The sequence below is a fragment of the Thermobia domestica genome, chromosome 18 (assembly GCF_964235325.1).
Source record: "Thermobia domestica chromosome 18, izTheDome1.hap1.1, whole genome shotgun sequence".
In the NCBI taxonomy this organism is placed as follows: domain Eukaryota; kingdom Metazoa; phylum Arthropoda; class Insecta; order Zygentoma; family Lepismatidae; genus Thermobia; species Thermobia domestica.
Genome location: NC_137471.1, coordinates 86,531,007 through 86,549,004, shown reverse-complemented (window position 1 = coordinate 86,549,004; position 17,998 = coordinate 86,531,007). Strand labels below are relative to the sequence as shown.

At 36.6% G+C, this 17,998-nt stretch overlaps 1 protein-coding gene across 4 annotated transcripts in view; it reads right to left on the bottom strand.

The window, feature by feature from the left end:
• LOC145675746 (uncharacterized) overlaps nucleotides 1-17,998 on the bottom strand; it is a 190,565-nt gene that overhangs the window by 41,025 nt on the left and 131,542 nt on the right. The window contains exon 4 of one of the 4 annotated variants that reach the window (XR_014129204.1): nucleotides 8,641-9,367. The exons of the other annotated variants lie outside the window; for them this stretch is intronic. The gene's annotated coding sequence lies outside the window, so the exon portion shown is untranslated. Of the gene's footprint in view, nucleotides 1-8,640; nucleotides 9,368-17,998 lie in introns of those variants that run through there. 4 annotated transcript variants of the gene reach the window in all.

Below are 17,998 nucleotides of genomic sequence, written 5' to 3'. Positions count from 1 at the left end.
GCCCTTGATTTATTTGCTTGCTCGGTCGCTTTCAAGGTAAATAGCAATCCAATGATCCTCACTAAAATCTGCTGTTTTAAGTTAAAATACATATATTTATTGCTGACATTTTAAGCTCAACAACAATGAAATGGTGACACTATCGTAATAGTGAAATACCAACCATCTCGAAATACTGAAGATATTGAAGTATCATATCCAAATATTGACGAAGCCAGCTTTAATTTCTTGGAGCTGTTAAAGTGAAGGACAGAGAAATTTTGGAGGAATAGCCACTTCTATATACAGAAAATAATTTTATAATACTTGGCCTACGTTACAAAATAACTTTGTTTCTCGTCTCGTCTCGTCTCGCGGGCAACACTATTTCTATTTACGTCCCATGATTTTGCCAGCTAGGCTAAAAAAGACGGTGATGATGAGAATGAACGTAATAGTGGAATGAAGAAAGTGGGAGGAAGCAGGTGAATCCTGGGAAAACCCACTCATAAGGTGTTTGTCCACCACAAAGCTTATTTGGGGTCAGCTGGGATCAAAGCAAGAACCCCATGCACCAGAGGTGAACGCTCTACCACTGAGCCACCACCATAACGTGTTAAGATTGAAAACTGTGTGCTTCTGTCAGGAATCGAAACCCAGAACAGAGCACATAAAAGCCAAGCTCGGCTACACGGGATCTCAGATTAATATTCTATTAGTATACATGTTTTTATTCCGTTTATCCTCCCCCTCCCCCCTCTGATACAAACATACACACTTTCGCTTGGACAGAAAAATGAACGAACGGCAGAACCAAAGAGGTTAACACAAACAATCTGAAGAATCAGCATTAAATTCAACCGTCAAGGACACAACCAGTTCAGTAATGACTTTATTAATTTAATTTATGTTTGCTCTCTTAATTTATAATGTCACTTTATAGACATGTTTTAACAGTACCAAAGTGATCCTGCATTAATAAATATTGCTTGGCATCCTTTCTCTGTAATTAAGTTCATTAGTTTACAGCCACTGAGACAAAACACAAAGAACAAATGAAATAGGAAGTACATAGTCGAGACTAGACCACATTATATTGTTTCATTGCCCTTACAAGTGCAGCAATAAACGAAGTAGTCATCAACCATAGGACCAATATATTACTCAACGGAAACGGATTGAACTGTTAACTTAAGTAGGGTTGCCAGGTTCTATAACTTAAAATTTGAGGATTTTATCATAAATTCCCCACTAAATCCTACTAAAAAGACGAGCGAAGTGTTCAAATAGTAGCTTTTCTAACTCACATTTCCAAAGTCTCGTTTTCAATCTCTGGTCTGGACAGGTCAACATGCTTTAATTTTCTCCCCGTGTAGAAGAGTGAGAAGGGTTTAGAAAAGGTAGTAGATAGTGTGGTGTGATAAATAGTCTAAAATGAATGGATGATATGGTAGATAGCCTAAACTGGATGTATGATGGGCAGACAGTATAAAATCGTGAATAATGAGGTAGAGATCTAAAATGGATAGATAATGAGATAAACATTCTAAAATAGATGGATGATGTGGTAGACGGTCTAAAATAAATGGATGATGTTATATAGATCTAAAATGGATGGATTATGTGGCAGACAATCTAAAATGGATGGTTGATGTGACAGATTATTTAAAATGGATGGATCATGTGTCAGATAATATAAAATCATGAATAATGACGTAGATATCTAAAACGGATGGATGATGAGATAAACTATCTAAAATACATGAATGATGTGGTAAGCGAACTAAAACGGGTGGATAATGTGGTAGTCGATCTAAAATGAATGGATGATGTGATAGATTATCTAAAATGAATGGATTATATGGCAGACAGTCTAAAATGGATGATTGATGTGACAGAGTATCCAAAATGGATGGATGATGGGGTAGATGATCTAAAATGGATGAATGATGTGGTAGACGATCTAAAACGGACGAACATAGATGGATGATGTTGTAGACAATCTATAACGAACGAAGGTAAAGCGATGACAAATGATCACCAATGTTAAGAAGAAATGAAGGCTACTTGTTGAGGCCAAAGCTCTTATCAATCTGTAGCGCCGAGGAGTGAATAAGTAACTTTATTACCAACTAACATTCGATCTGGTTCTGTTAAAGTTATGCTAGTATTCGTTATATCAACATTTTTTCTTTCATTAAAGTTAGACCCCCTATTCGAATATTTATTTCAAAAAAATCGAATAATTATATAACAATTGGTGTTATTCGATTAATAGCTCCAACAATAATAAATATTATTACAAGAATTATTCGACCAAATGTGATTGAATAAATATTCGAACAATTCGTCGAATAATTCAAACAATGGTTTGAGTTAATGCCCACAAAACAATAGTTATTCTAACAATAGTTACAATTGTTATGCCAATAAATGATTTCAACAATTGTTTGTTATTACAAGAATCAATTGTTTCCATTTGGAATAAATACTCGGGTGATTGTTGGTTATTTGAAGTATAATATAACAAGTTTTCGTTATCAGAATAGTTATTCGATAAATGGTCATTATTTGAGTGCATGATCGAAGATGATTGTCCGTTGTTCGTATAACTGTATAACAATTCTTTGTTAACGAATAAGCGTATGAAGATGGTTCATTTATTTAAATAATTTGTTCGTTATCCGAACGACAATTCGAACAATTGTTCGTTATTCGAATAATAATTGGTTATTCGAATAATAATTCGAACCATTGTTTGTTATTCGAATAATAATTCGAACAATTATTAGTTATGAGAATGATAATTCGAACAGCTGTTCGTTATTCCATTAACAATTCAAACCATTATTTGTTATTCGAATAATAATTCGAACAATTATTTGTTATACGAATAATAATTCGAACTATTGTTCGGGGGCGCGGTGGCTCAGTGGTAGAGTGTTCACCTCTGGTGCTTGGGGTCCCGGGTTCGATCCCAGCCCCCGTCAAGTGAACTTTGTGGTGGACAAGCACCGCGTGCGTGAGTTTTCTCGGGGTGCTCCCGTTTCCTCCCACTTTCTTCATTCCACCATTTCATTCATTACTCATAATCACCGTCTCTTTTAGCCTAACCGGCATAACCGTGGGACGTAAATTCAAAGATTTCATTTCATTTTTCGAACTATTGTTCGCTATTTGAACAGTTCTTTTTTACTCGAATAATAAATAGAATAATTATTAGAAAAACACCCCAAAGTTTTGTTTTGTATATTCAAATATAATATATTATATTCGAATTGGCCTCGGCGTTAACTATATAACACTTTCTCGTTATTTCAACATTTATTTGAACACATAAGTTCGTCATTTCATATTTTCAAACGAACTTCGACAATTTATTAACCATCAGTAGGCACCCTTTATATATATTGTTAGTTCTCAAGATATGGAAATTACGGCCGAGAGGGGGGATAAACACATACAAATATACGCTAACTTCCTCAAAATAAAAGTACGAGATACCGTAGCTCCCAGTTTCGGTGAATCTAAACCTATAGATGACCACACAGCATTTTCCGAGATTTCAAATCTGTTTCGTTTAAAACCGAGGCGTCTGGCAACACTATTGAAACAGAATATGATCTATCTACGGAGAATTAATATTCTGAGCACAGAAATGTTTGATTAACTTCTTAATCTAATAGTATATAAACTTGCAAACCAAAATTTGTCTGTTAAGGTTTTTTCTTGTTGTTTTCATAAAGGAAGAGAAAAAAGCTGAATTCGTAGAAGCTATTCGGTCTCACTATAAAATTTCTTGTTTTACGGGGACAGCATCTGAATTTTTTGACAGACAAGCCAAAGCATTTCCATGTTACTTCTCCTCCTTTCCTTTGTGTGTTGTAGTCTGTAAAGTTATCTACATTAACGTTACTTCGCTTTGACAGTAAAATGCAATTTAGCTTCACTCACAGAATTTCTCATTTCCATCTTCAATTGATTAAAAAAAAGAGAAAGAAAAGAAATGTCGTAGAATAGGAATTTACATACGAAACATAAACTGGTAGAAAAATAAACAATACATGAGGTGTTCAACAAAATCTTTGCTCCCTCCCCTTCATTTTGTTTACAGACCTATTAAATTACGCAAATTACCCATGTTCCCCCGGTGCAAGTTCGATAATTTAGGTACCATCGTGTTTGTCTCGCCACATACTACAAGAATCAAGTGAAAAAAGTTGGGGCCGAGTTTGCTCCCTTCCCGTCATTTTGTGTACAGAACTATTAAATTACCCAAATTACCCATGTTCCCTAGGTGCAATTTCGATAATTTTGGTACCACTGTGTTTGTCTCGCTACATACTAGAAGAATCAAGGGGAAAAATTGAAGCCCAGTTTGCTCCTTCATTTTTTAATCAGGCCTACTAAATTACCCAAATTACCCATGTTCCCCCGGTGCAATTTCGATAATTTAGGTACCATCGTGTTTGTCTCGCCACATACTACAAGAATCAAGTGAAAAAAGTTGAGGCCGAGTTTGCTCCCTTCCCGTCATTTTGTGTACAGAACTATTAAATTACCCAAATTACCCATGTTCCCTAGGTGCAATTTCAATAATTTAGGTACTATCGTGTTTGTCTCGCCACATACTACAAGAATCAAGTGAAAAAAGTTGAGGCCGAGTTTGCTCCCTTCCCGTCATTTTGTGTACAGAACTATTAAATTACCCAAATTACCCATGTTCCCTAGGTGCAATTTCGATAATTTTGGTACCACTGTGTTTGTCTCGCTACATACTAGAAGAATCAAGGGGAAAAATTGAAGCCCAGTTTGCTCCTTCCCCTTCATTTTTTAGTCAGGCCTACTAAATTACCCAAATTACCCATGTTCCCCCGGTGCAATTTCGATAATTTAGGTACCATCGTGTTTGTCTCGACACATACTACAAGAATCAAGTGAAAAAAGTTGAGGCCGAGTTTGCTCCCTTCCCGTCATTTTGTGTACAGAACTATTAAATTACCCAAATTACCCATGTTCCCTAGGTGCAATTTCGATAATTTAGGTACTATCGTGTTTGTCTCGCCACATACTACAAGAATCAAGCGAAAAAATTTGGGGCCCTGTTTGCTTCCCTCTAAGCGAATCTAATTTTCTGAAAATGCACTCATAATGGTCACAATAGTCATCCATTTGTTTTAAAATTGTATTCTCAAAGAGAGGGACGAACGACTTCCAAAAACTGCAAATTTGTTGTTACCACCAACGACCCAAGTCTTCAAGATATATGCCATATGTTAAAATTGCACTTAACTAAAAAAAAATCTAATTGTATACAATAAACTTTTTGTTAAATATTTTAGCCACCAAGTTTATTAATACTTAGCCGGATTCACCATGGCAAAGTATTTTAAAAGTTATGCTAGGATTATGATTAAAAATTAGATTTCTGGGTTTTTAGCATCTATGGCCATGTTAATTTCACGTCCCTCGATAATTACGCTACCCGCAAAAAGAAAAAAATGGAGGGAGAAAGGAATGGGGAAAGGACGAAGGGGTCTGAGACCAATACGTTAGGTACCATCTCGGCATTTGCCTGATGAGAATAAGGAAACCCCAAGAAAACCTCAGGGACCGTGGTGGCTCAGTGGTAGAGCATTCACCTGGGGTCCCTGGTTCGATCCCAGCTTGCACCAAGTGAACTTTGTGTTGGACAAACTCCGTGTGGGTAGGTTTCCTCGGGGTTCTCCCATTTCTTCCCACTTTCTTTATTCCACCATTTTCATTCATTTCTCATCATCACTGTCTTCTTTAACCTAGCCGGCATAAATATGGGACCCGTAAAACTCAAAGATTTCCAAGAAAACCTCACTGAGGCTGGCCTGGGAAAAGTTTTCACGGCAAAGTATCTCCACCGGTAATTGAACCCGAGAACGCTATCACCAAAGAGAGCGTTAGCAACTACACTACGCGGGGCAACTTAAAAGTTACGCGTAGTTGCATAATCTAAGGGGAGAAGTAACTATGTAGACATTCTACGAATCTTCCAAATAGAGAACATTACGTATGTTACATGCTCAGTTGGATCAATTGTTAGGTATTTGTGGCGAGTGCCTGTCATAAGGCGGAGAGCAATAATCTGGGCGAAAATGGAGTGATTGCGCATCAAGCATTCTCCCTCAAATTTTGCATTCTTTCCCCAAAATGTACTTTTCTGCACCCAAATTTACCATTCTTTCCCCAATTTTTTTTCCTACCCAAATTTACCATTCTGTACTGCAAATTTATCATCTTCCCCCCAAATACTTCAGTTTGATTGCCGTATTTTCAATGAAAAATTACGTCTTCCCAAATAATCCTATCGGCCCAACCTATAACACACGTGTGGTAACTGTAAATTGGTAGCCTTCGTGTGGTGACTGTAAAAAAAATGTAAATTAATTAAACCCACTTTATTCATGGTTTCCCTAAGGAAATTGGAGGCATAATAAGGACACATAAGTAATGCAAACATCACCACTGCTATCAATTTTTCTGTGAACTTAGATAGGACTTTAGCTTCGCAAATGAGACCGTAACACACTTATTTTGCTTCTCTATTTTATTGTATGCTGTCACTTTTCCTCGTTTTTGATTTAAGTTTGAAATGGTCTGTTGTGCAAAAGAGAAATCAGTTTCTCTATTTTAAAAATGTCCAAACAAATTTCTATGAGTGTCATTACTTTGTTGAAGAAAGATCCTTAATTAAGGAAGTACAATAGTAGTTCTTGTATTAATATGATTCTAAGTACTGGTAGTGGTATATCTAGGAGGTAAAGACTAGAGGGGGTAGTCAGAACCTAGACTATGATAGATATATCATCAATTTACAATTTTCTATGTATCCTGTAGTAGTTTCTAACTTAACTCTCTCCTGATGGATATTGTGGCTAGATTGGATATTGACATTGTAGACCTCAAGTATTGTTTTGCACATTGCATGACAGAAAAACTGCATCCAGGGGCGGATCCAGGGGACAATCGGGGCGATCGCCTCCCAGAAGAGGAAACTTTCTTATTTTATATATAAATAAAACCCATCCTAGAGTTTGGAGCTCTTAAAAATAGCTGTAACTAGCAGTATTATAACACACCGCCTCCCGGAAGTTCGTCCTGGATCCGCCCCTGACTGCAACTGAAACTGTGTGTAATAATGTTCCGAAAATTTTCCGACAAAGAATAAAGGACAGACGATTATTTTCACTCAGAAAACCCTGGATCTAGGCCCTCGGCCATATCCCCCACTGAGTACTGTTCATTAATGTCCGGATTTCAAGTGCTTCTAAAAGAAGCTTACACCACCTATATGAGGGAATAATTAACTAACAAATGTGTGTTTACTTTAATTTGTTTTCTAGTCTACTATGTACTGTATTCTTATTCCGTACCTCTGAGATCACTTATCATTATACTGGTTAGACTTAAAAACGGTCACATGATTATTACTCTTCCGTTTTGAAAATAAGAATCTGGTGCGAAAGTTTCTTTTTCGCTGGAAATCTTGCCGCGTTGCAAGAGCATTGCAACGGCTAAAGCTTTTAACTTCTGGGATAGGAAGAGAAAGCAGACTTAACATTTATTCCGACAGTCGTGCTGCAGAGTCTGGTCGTTGTAAGTTCAGTGCAACACGATAGAAATTAGTGCCTCCATAATGGATTGTTTTCTCATTTTCAAACAGTTTAATGGTTTTAAAATTATAAAAGTGGAAAAGTATGTTACTTAAGATGATAAGCAACGTTATTCTTATTCACTTCATTACTTATGTTGCTAAAAATAACTTTACTTGAAAAATTTTGGTCGTTGCGTAACGTTGTGTTACTAACACTAGCCACGACTGTTATAGTATTTTGTTACATAAAATATTCCTTTACATTGCAAGGAAAGATCGCAACATTTTTATTTAAAGTATGTCCTGAAAGTACGGAAAAAATTGTTGGTGAATTGTACAGGAAGAATTTTCTCCCGAACGAGAAAGAGAGAGAAGCAGAGAAGCATGTTGTTTTCTTCTGCTCGAGAAGATTTCAGAAAAATTCCCATCTTAAAGACGTTACATATGGCTCCTCGTTCCTCCCGAGTTGTCTTTCCTCCTCAATGCATCCTCAACCTCTCCCTGCCGTCCTCCTCCACAATTTCCCCGTTGTTGTCCTGGGAACTCCTACTGTAATGTTCCTTTCTCTCTTACTTTTTCTTCTTTTACCACGTCTTTTCTTCTCCGTCATTACCCTAACGAATTTATGGCGTCGTGACGAAGCTTGGCGGACATTGTGCTGTGTGACACAGGAGTCTGCTTGGTCTTCCTGCTTTATACGTCCCTTGGATTCCATTACTATCTTCATTTCTTCGTTCCTTTCGTAAGACATCCACCTCTTGAGTCAGATAATTCGTGTAACCACTTCACTAACTAACGCTTTTTCTTCTTTTCTTTTTAAAAATTATTTATGTTGTCTTCACAAACTTCTCATTTCGATCGTTACAATGTATATATATATATATATATATATATATATATATATATATATATATATATATATATATATATATATATATATATATATATATATACAGGGTTATTACAAATGATTGACCCGATTTCATAAATTCACAGTAGCTTTATTATTAGATATATTGTCACAAAACTTCGCAGACGCATGGAAAAAAACTCAAGAAGTTTTTTTTTTCTAATGACGTTCATAAAAAAATATTGCTTCTCACAAAATTCATCTTCTTCTATAAGCTGTTGTAACTGTACCGAAAATTCAAAGCGTCTGACTTTGTCATCAGGCGTCAGGGCTTATACCAATTGCAAGTGATAAGGCTTCTGTTTCAACTGTTTCAGTAAGATCTTCCAAATCGTTAGGTTGTGGAATGTTAATCTCACTGCTTGCTTTGTGCGTCGACTTCTGTGGGCTTCGTGTAAAACTCGCTCGCAAGTGCTCAACCGTTTGTTACTGTAGGCCGATCAACAGCCGAAACTTTTCCTTACAGAGACATTCTGAAGCTGTAAACCAAGGGCGTCGTTAGGTTTTTAAATCTGTGGGGGTCGGATGAATCAAAATCAAAATCCTCTTTCCGACAAAAGTTATCTATACAATGTAGTATAGTTTCTTTAAATGTATTTGCCTAAAATCGGCAGGGACGCGACCCCCGACTCCCCGCTAACGACGCCCGTGTGTAAACTCTGCATCGCCATCGCCGAATGGACTTAGCAGTTGGTGAGTCTTGGTTGAACTTCGTTCGGAAGTGTCGTTGCACTGTTAGGAAAGACTGATGTGAATGAAACTCGAGCAGAACATAATCTTTATTTGCACCTGTCGCCATCTTGAATAAATGCTCACTGTTGCGCTCTCGTGGCAGAAATCAGAAGCAATCCCTGCAAAACACACACACTTTTTTTAAAAATACGTCTGCAAAGTTTTGAGATAGTATGTCCAATAATAAAACTACAGTGAATTTATAAAGTGAGATCAGTCATTTGTAAATACCTGGTATATACAGTAGGGTGCATCAGTCTGAGCCATTGGCCAACTCAGTTAAACCTAGTAAAGATACGAAAAAGTAGAAAAAGAGGAAAGGTGTTCAAAATAGGTGGGTTTCAATGTAAAATGATGGAATATTTCGAATCGCGCCATCTATTTGTGTTCCACACTGGTAAGGCACTTGATATTAAGTGAAAAAAGCAACGTTTTCAATTCAGCAGACTGTTCGAACAGAACGTTAAGGGTACATCAAAAATAATACAGAGAACGTGCACATTGTTATGTGAGAAAACCTAGAACACTTCGAATCTGTTTCCTTAACAAATGTTAGAAAAATAAACACACTGCTGAACAAGACTGCACTTATTTAATATAAAAACACATTTACACGTGACGTTTCGATCTTCTATCCAAGATCCTCATCAGACGTACAGACGAGAGTGTACGTCTGATGAGGATCTTGGATAGAAGATCGAAACGTCACGTGTAAATGTGTTTTTATATTAAATAAGTGCAGTCTTGTTCAGCAGTGTGTTTATTTTTCTGATTTTATTCGCAAGACGTTGTCTATGATTGTGTGTCAGTAACAAATGTTGTATCGTTGTTGTGGTGAGAGTTTAAGGGCCTGCTGAACTTGTAATGTTACTTTGTCATTTCACATAAGATGTCTTACAAATGTGGAACCCAAATAGCTGCGATCGGGGAAAAAATCACTAGTTTTGATTGAAAATAATTTATTACATCTTTTATATATTTCTACTTTTAAGTATCTTTACTCTATACAGGTGTTTGAAAACAACACCGACAACGTTTGGAAGATGTTTCCTAACACCAAGATAACACATAAAGTATAGACCAATCTGGGTGCAGAAATCCGTCATTTCGGAGTTACAAGCTGCCGAAAACATGAATAAATGAACTTCAAATGTTCATAGTTCCAATACTATGGGACATACAGTAGTCGGGTCAAGACTTCACTTAGGAACTAATATGTGCGCTATCCAAAAATACGTGTTTCAGAATTCTGTGGTATTCACGCAACCAGTTTGGCGTATTGAGGGAGTTTGGCTACGGATATATAATTCGAAGTATTTACCAACTACATCTATAAAAATTGATGCGTGGGTACCTTAGGATTCTGAAACATGGATATTTGGATAGGGTACATACTAATTCGTAAGTGAAATTTTGACTCAACTACGGTAAGTTCCATAGTGTTGGAGCTAGCTATGGTCTTTAAAGTTTTTTTTTTCAATGTTTTCGGGAGCCTATAACTCCGAAATGATTGATTTCTGCACTTAAGTTGTTCTATACTTTTTGTCTTATCTTGGTGTCAGGAATCACCTCCCAAACGTTGTCGGTGTTCCTCTGAAACACCCTGTATAATTTTAGAATCAGAGTTGAATAGGGTTATAAATGTGAGATCAATATTACAAGTTGTATGTGTGTCTCTGTTAGGAATACATAAAGTAACAATAAACACAATCTACTACTTAAGTATTTTTCTTACAAACATAAAGAAATATGCAATCTGTTCCAGAACAATAAATAGTGTCAATTATTATCGATAATACTCTTTTGAAACTACAAAAATTCTTTTTTCTCGAGTTTTCTCGAAAACTACGCATAAGAATCACCCCAAAGCGTCTAATTTTGCTGAGATATCTGCTATTGATTTTGCACAAAATTATAGTTTAGACAACAAGCAGAAGTATCGCCGTGTACACCTCGTGAAGGAATTTGGTTCGTGTTTTTGAGTAAACCAAACCTCCTTAACAAGCTAAAATTTTACCAAGCCTTAGCTTAAGTATATCATTTCACTTCAAATTAAATGAAGTATACTTTATCGTGAAGGAATATTTGAAAATAGAAAATATTTTTTAAAGTCTTTAAATTTGTCGAATAGAAGGTCATTTAGATTCATTTTAGCATCATCTTCCAGGGAAACATTAGTATTGTGCATCCTGAATATTATACTAACCCGCTAATCCCAACAGCTCTGCGGGCAGTCTATCAAACAAGGATGGTATCCGTAATTACTCCCTTAGAAATACATCGGGGATCGATTTTGATTTTCCGTATCTTTAGATCAACTGGATGGATCATGTCCCTCAACCAACTCGATTCCTAACTTTTAAGCCTCTACATTCTAACCAAAGTTGATGGGGATCCATCTAGTAGTTCTTGAAATTTTGTGTCTCTCGCACGGACATACGGGCAGATAGAGTAAATTAAAGTGGAGTTAACCAAACTTTTTAAGAGTTTGGGATAGTTTCTACTTCAGTGGAGGCATACCAGTTCGCAATCGGCTATTTGAAATCTTTCAGTTTTACGTCCTATATTTTATCCCGTATACTATAGACTAAAGGAGACGGTGATGATGAGAAATAAATGAAGTGCTGGAATGAAGAAACCGGGAGGAAACTGGGGAACCCTGAGAAATTCCACGCACACGGTATTTGTCCACCACAAAGCCTACTTGACGCGAGCTGAGATCGAATCAGGGACCTCATATACCAGAGGTGAAAGTTCTACCACTCCAGCCCCGCAGCTCCCGCGTTCGATAGCAAAAGAAGGCGAATGTTAATTCAAGATTGAAAAAAAAAGAACAAGAGGCACTATTGACTCACTGGTAGACCAACTCAGCTCTGCTGCAAGGTTTGTGGTGGACAACATTTTGTCCATGGATTCTCTCTGGGATTTTCCGTTTCTCCCCACACCATTATTCCAGCAATTATTTCATAATAGTTCATTTTCAATCATCCTTCGTCTCCTTTAGCTTACATGGCAGGTAGGACGTAAAACTAAAAATTTCATTTTAGGAAGAAAAAAAATTGAAGTTGCGGAAGGGATGTGTCTCTGAGAAAGAATTCCTATTCTATTCCTATTGTAAATGTGCGGATATCACAGGAAAAGGTTTCTGACAACCCATATTCTCTCCAGACCAGTGGTACCTAACCTGGAGGGTGTGAAGAACGAGCAATGGGGCGCAAGCTACTGACAGAGATAAAGTACATTCGTAATTACAAAAGTTAAGAACGTCGTAACAAAGGGGCGTTAAATAGAATACAAACTCAGAATAGCTATTGAGTAAGAACGTGGTTCTATTGAGAAAAAACTGGTACTACTACTACTACTACTACTACTACTACTACTACTACTACTACTACTACTACTAATAATAATAATAATAATAATAATAATAATAATAATAATAATAATAATAATAATAATAATTGTGGATGAGTTAAAATATTAAATAATACTTTTGATAAAGTGGATACTTTCAAATATTTAGGATCAATATTAACAGGGGAAAATCGTATTCACGAAGAAATTAAATGTCGACTAAAAGCAGGGAATTCGTGTTACTATTCGGTTCAAAATCTCTTGTCGTCGCGAATTCTGTCGAAGAATTTGAAGCTTAAAATAGGATAAATAGATAATCATGCCTGTTGTTCTGTATGGTTGCGAAACATGGTCGCTTACTCTGAGGGAAGAACATAGACTGAAAGTATTTGAGAACAAGACCATGAGACGAATATTCGGACCCAAGAGGAACGGGAATGGGGAATGGCGGGAACTTCATAACGAGGAACTATTTAATTTATACGGTTTACCCAACATTGTTAGGATCGTCAAGTCTAGGAGGCTTAGGTGGGCAGGTCATGTAGCTAGAATGGAAGAAAGTAGGAACGCTTTTAAAGTCTTCACTAGAAGACCCATTGGAAAACGACCATTAGGAAGACCTAGGCGCAGCTGGGAGGGCAATATTAAGATAGATCTCGCAGAGATAGGAATACAAAGTAGAAACTGGATCCAATTAGCTAAGGATAGAAGTCAATGGAGAGCTTTTGTGAATGCGGCATTGAACCTCCGGGTTCCATAGCCCATAGAGTTAGTTAGTTAATAATAATAATAATAATAATAATAATAATAATAATAATAATAATAATAATAATAATAATAATAATAATAATAAATACACTACAATGACCAGGCCGTGGTGGCTCAGTGGTAGAGTGTTCACTTTTTGTGCGTGGATCCCTGGTTCGATCTCTCGGAGTTCTCTTGTTTCTTCTCGTTTTCTTCATTCCACCATTTCAATCATTATCACTATCACCGTTTCCATTACCCTCGGTGCATAATGGTAGGACAAAAAAAAACTATGAATTTCATTTAATTTTGCACTACAATGGTATTCAGAAGTTTTGTTAGAAATAATATTGATTTTAACGTCCTGTTAATGTATAAGTACATTTATTATTATTAGAGACCGGATGTTAGACAAAATGCCCATTCTTTAATATTAAAGATATGATCAAAAATGACGTTTTAAAGTTTATTATCGGGGTTTGTAGTTTCAATTTAAGCCAATTTTATTTTGCCTATTTGGCCTATTTCGCCCATAATAGGCCAATAATTGCTAAATAATTGCCTAAATAATTGCTTTAGTCCGTAATGTTGCCTATTCTATATATTTTCTTCAAAATAAGACTCTACTGTTGAAAACTATATAACTTAGTATTTCAAAGAAAGGATTCTGTCTCTTCCGAGAAATGTACGTGTTGTTTGTAGTAGTAAGATGTAGTAAAACTTTGAACTGCTATGTGTACTGATAAAGTGCCGTAAAACTTTGGACTGGTGTGTGTACTGATAAAGTGTATAAAAATGGACTGTTATGTGTAAAATGCTGAAGAGAATATATTTACCGAATATACATGGAATACTTGTCAAACTTCGTTGTTATATATATAATTAAACAGGTGTGTTTCTATACTCTTTGAACTTTATCTATGTCTTGGATTTACTTTTAATCGTATTGAGTATTTATCATCATTATTTCGAGGCCTATTTTTTTTTAAATTTAAGTGCCTTTTTGCCTGCCTATTTTCCAAGATTTTAATGCCTAAATATCCGATATCTAATTATTATTATTGAAATGATATGAAATGTTTCAGTTTTACGTTCCACACTTGTGCCGGCGAGACTAAAGGAGATGATGATGATAAGAAATAATTGCAATGGTGGAATGAATGAATTGGAGGAAATGGGAGAACCGTGAGAAAACTCACGAACACGGTGTTTGTCCACCACAAAGTCCACTTGGCGCGAGCTGGAATCGAAAAATGAAATGAAATCTTGGAGTTTTACGTCCCACGGTTATGCCGGTTAGGCTAAAGGAGACGGTGATGATGAGTAATGAATGAAATGGTGGAATGAAGAAAGTGGGAGAAAACGGGAGAACCCCGAGGAAACCCACGCACACGGTGTTTGACCACCAAGAGCTGGAATCGAACCAGGGACCCCACGCACCAGGGGTGAACGCTCTATTAATGAGCCACCGAGCTCCTATTATTATTATTATTATTATTATTATTATTATTATTATTATTATTATTATTATTATTATTATTATTATTATTATTATTATTATTATTATATTTGAATTTTGGACCATTCAGTGCTGCAATCAAAAAAGTTACAACCAACTAGTGGCAAGAATAGGGTATGAAGTATGCAGGCTTCACGAAAGGTAGCGCCTGGTAAGCAAAATTCAGACTTCTTTAGTAAGTTCGGTATGTTGGTAATCTCTCCAGCTTTAAAATAGATAGAAACTTGATAAAAAAAAAAAAGCCTTAATTTAGTTGCTTTTAGTTCCTGCATAAAGAAAAACCAGAAGAATAGCGATGTCTTTTTACGAATTTTTCTTCTTCTTTGGAGCCAACCCGAATGACAAGGCAAACAAGAGTCACTTATTTAGCCATTGCGCAGGCCACTTAACAGCAATGTAACACTCAAACACGTAACTTTGTGCGGCCTTCTTAGCTTTACTAAACAGAAAATGCCAACGGCCAAAAACTGTCCGTTAAGTTCATGTAGGGTTCTTAACACCCAAAGAAAGAAAAGAGACAAACAGAACAAACGTCCATTCTTTCTAAAGAAAGGAGAGAAAAGGCGCGGTAAATATTGATGAAGAAGCTAACAGTGTAGCCACATTGTCTTCACAAAAGTTTTATTATTATTATTTAAACCTTATTTTGTTTACATGTATGTTCTTTTCCTTAAGCATGATAGCATGACAAGATTCCTTCCGTAGAATTAACTTTTTTGTCCATTTGAATTTACTCAGGTATTCTTTTGCAAATTTATGGAAAAGATCATTCCACCAAGGCTCTAGTAACGAAGTTGAAAGATACATATATTAGAGCAAGGGTGTTCAGCACATGCCCACAGAACTTTTTCCATTGGCCCAAAATAAAGTACTAAATATGTACGAGTAATGACAACCAATTCCTCATTTGAAAATGAAAGGCCAATAAAGAAAGCTGAAACGGACGATTAGCCAATCAACATTTCCGAAATGATTCGCAGATACTCCCAAAAATGGCTGCTATGCCATTACTCATATAAGTTCCATTTACACTGGTTTTCGAAAGAAAGTAGACTAAAAATATACGAGAACAAGATTCTGATACGAATATTCGGACCCAAGAGGAACGGGAATGGTGAATGGCGGAAGTTTCATAACGAGGAGCTACATAATTTATACCGTTTGCTAAAAATTGTTAGGATAATCTCATCTAAGAGATTCAGGTGGGCAGGTCATGTAACCAGAATGGAAGAAAGTGGGAATGCATTCAAAGTTTTAACTGGAAGTCCAATCAGAAAACTACCATTAGGAAGACCTAGGCGCAAATGGGAGAACAATATTAAGATGGATCTCGCAGAAGTAGGAACACAAAGTGGAAACTGGGTCCAGTTAGGTAAGGATAGAAGTGAATCGAGAGCTTTTGTGAACGCGGCATTGAACCTCCAGGTTCCATAGGCCATAAAGTTAGTTAGTTACTCTGGTTTTAAATACCACAGCATGAAATAGTGTCCCTAGAGCGCCACTGAAATTGTCACATTAGACCCGCTCTCTCAGATGGGTTGAAGTCAGCTGGATTAAAGAGTCGGTAGCATAATCGGTAACCCTAGCAGCGCACTTGATAAACACTACAAACGTCAATGAATGATCAGCATACTCTGGAAATGATAATTGCAAATACAAAACCATCAATTGTCCAACGTAGTTTAAAGTGCTATAATTTATCGTCATTATGTAACAGTTTCGTTAGCACTCTGACACAATCATAATTTTTCCTTCTTTCGTAACGGGTTTCGTTGGAAATTTATTTGGTTGACAGATACTCTGTAAAGCTGTCATCTAGAACATAGGACCAACGTTGACAGTTGGCTGATCCACCGTTTCTCGAGGAACGAGATCAACCCGATTCCTCATTTTCCTGTACATCTTCTCGCCCGGTTTTAAACTTCTTGAACCACCACTGCACACCTCGCACTACGAAACACTTGTCCCCATAAACCGGCTCCATTTCCCTGTCTGGGTCCATTGCATCATAGGAAACGAATAACACTTCGCTACTCATATGGTATGGACGTATCGCATCGTACATAATTCTCGATTTTGTATTAAAACGTTCTACATGCTCGGAAAAAGAATCGGTGCAAAAACTTTTTGGTTTTACCTTCTATTTATATATTCTGTTAGCGGTCCACCCGAGATAAAAAACAAAACTCAAGAATTATTTGACGCAGCACTTCTAAATTTGAACAGGATAAAGAGGGTCAAAAGTTAGAAGTCAAGTTCGAGTTTGGAGGCAATATTCAAACCGGAAGTGATATAAAGCAACAACTTCTGGTTTTCACGTTGATCGCTATAGCGCAAAAACTGTAATAGGTAAGGACAAGTTGTTTTCTGCAATCGATTAAGCTTCTCAAGAATACATTTCAACTTTATCATTAACTCTCTACTAAAAACGGAAATGATATAAATCCACAACTACTTCCGGTTTCAATATTGCTCTACATTAAGCAACAAGGATAAGAAACAGCAAGAGGCGTTCTTTTTTTTAAAAAAATCGATTTGAGTTCTAAGAATAGGTATCATCTTCTTTCTTAAACACCTATTTAAACCGGAAATGACAGGAACGAGCCACTTCCGGTTTAACGTTCATCGCTATAGAATATCGCTATAGAATAAAAACCGTAATAGATAGCGAGAAGTGTTTTTTTGTAATCAATTAAGCGTTCCAGGACATACTCTATCTCGATTCTAATCTGTCTACTAAAGCCGGAAGTGGCAGAAATGGACCACTTCCGATTTTAACGTTGGTCGTTATAGAGAAAATGTAACACTTAGCGAAAAGGTGTTTGCTTCAATCAATTAAGCGTTCCAAGCATATATTCCACCTCTACCCTAATTTGTGGTCTTACTGCTTGTTCAAATATTTATTTTTTAATCCAAGGCTGAAAACTTCCTAAACTAACTAACTAACTAATTCTATGGCCTATGGAACCCGGAGGTTCAACCTCTCCACTGATTTCTATCCTTAGCCAACTGGACCCAGTTTCTACTTTGTATTCCTATCTCTGCGAGATCCATCTTAATATTGTCCTCCCATCTGCGCCTAGGTCTTCCTAATGGTCGTTTTCCGATTGGTCTTCCACTCAAGACTTTG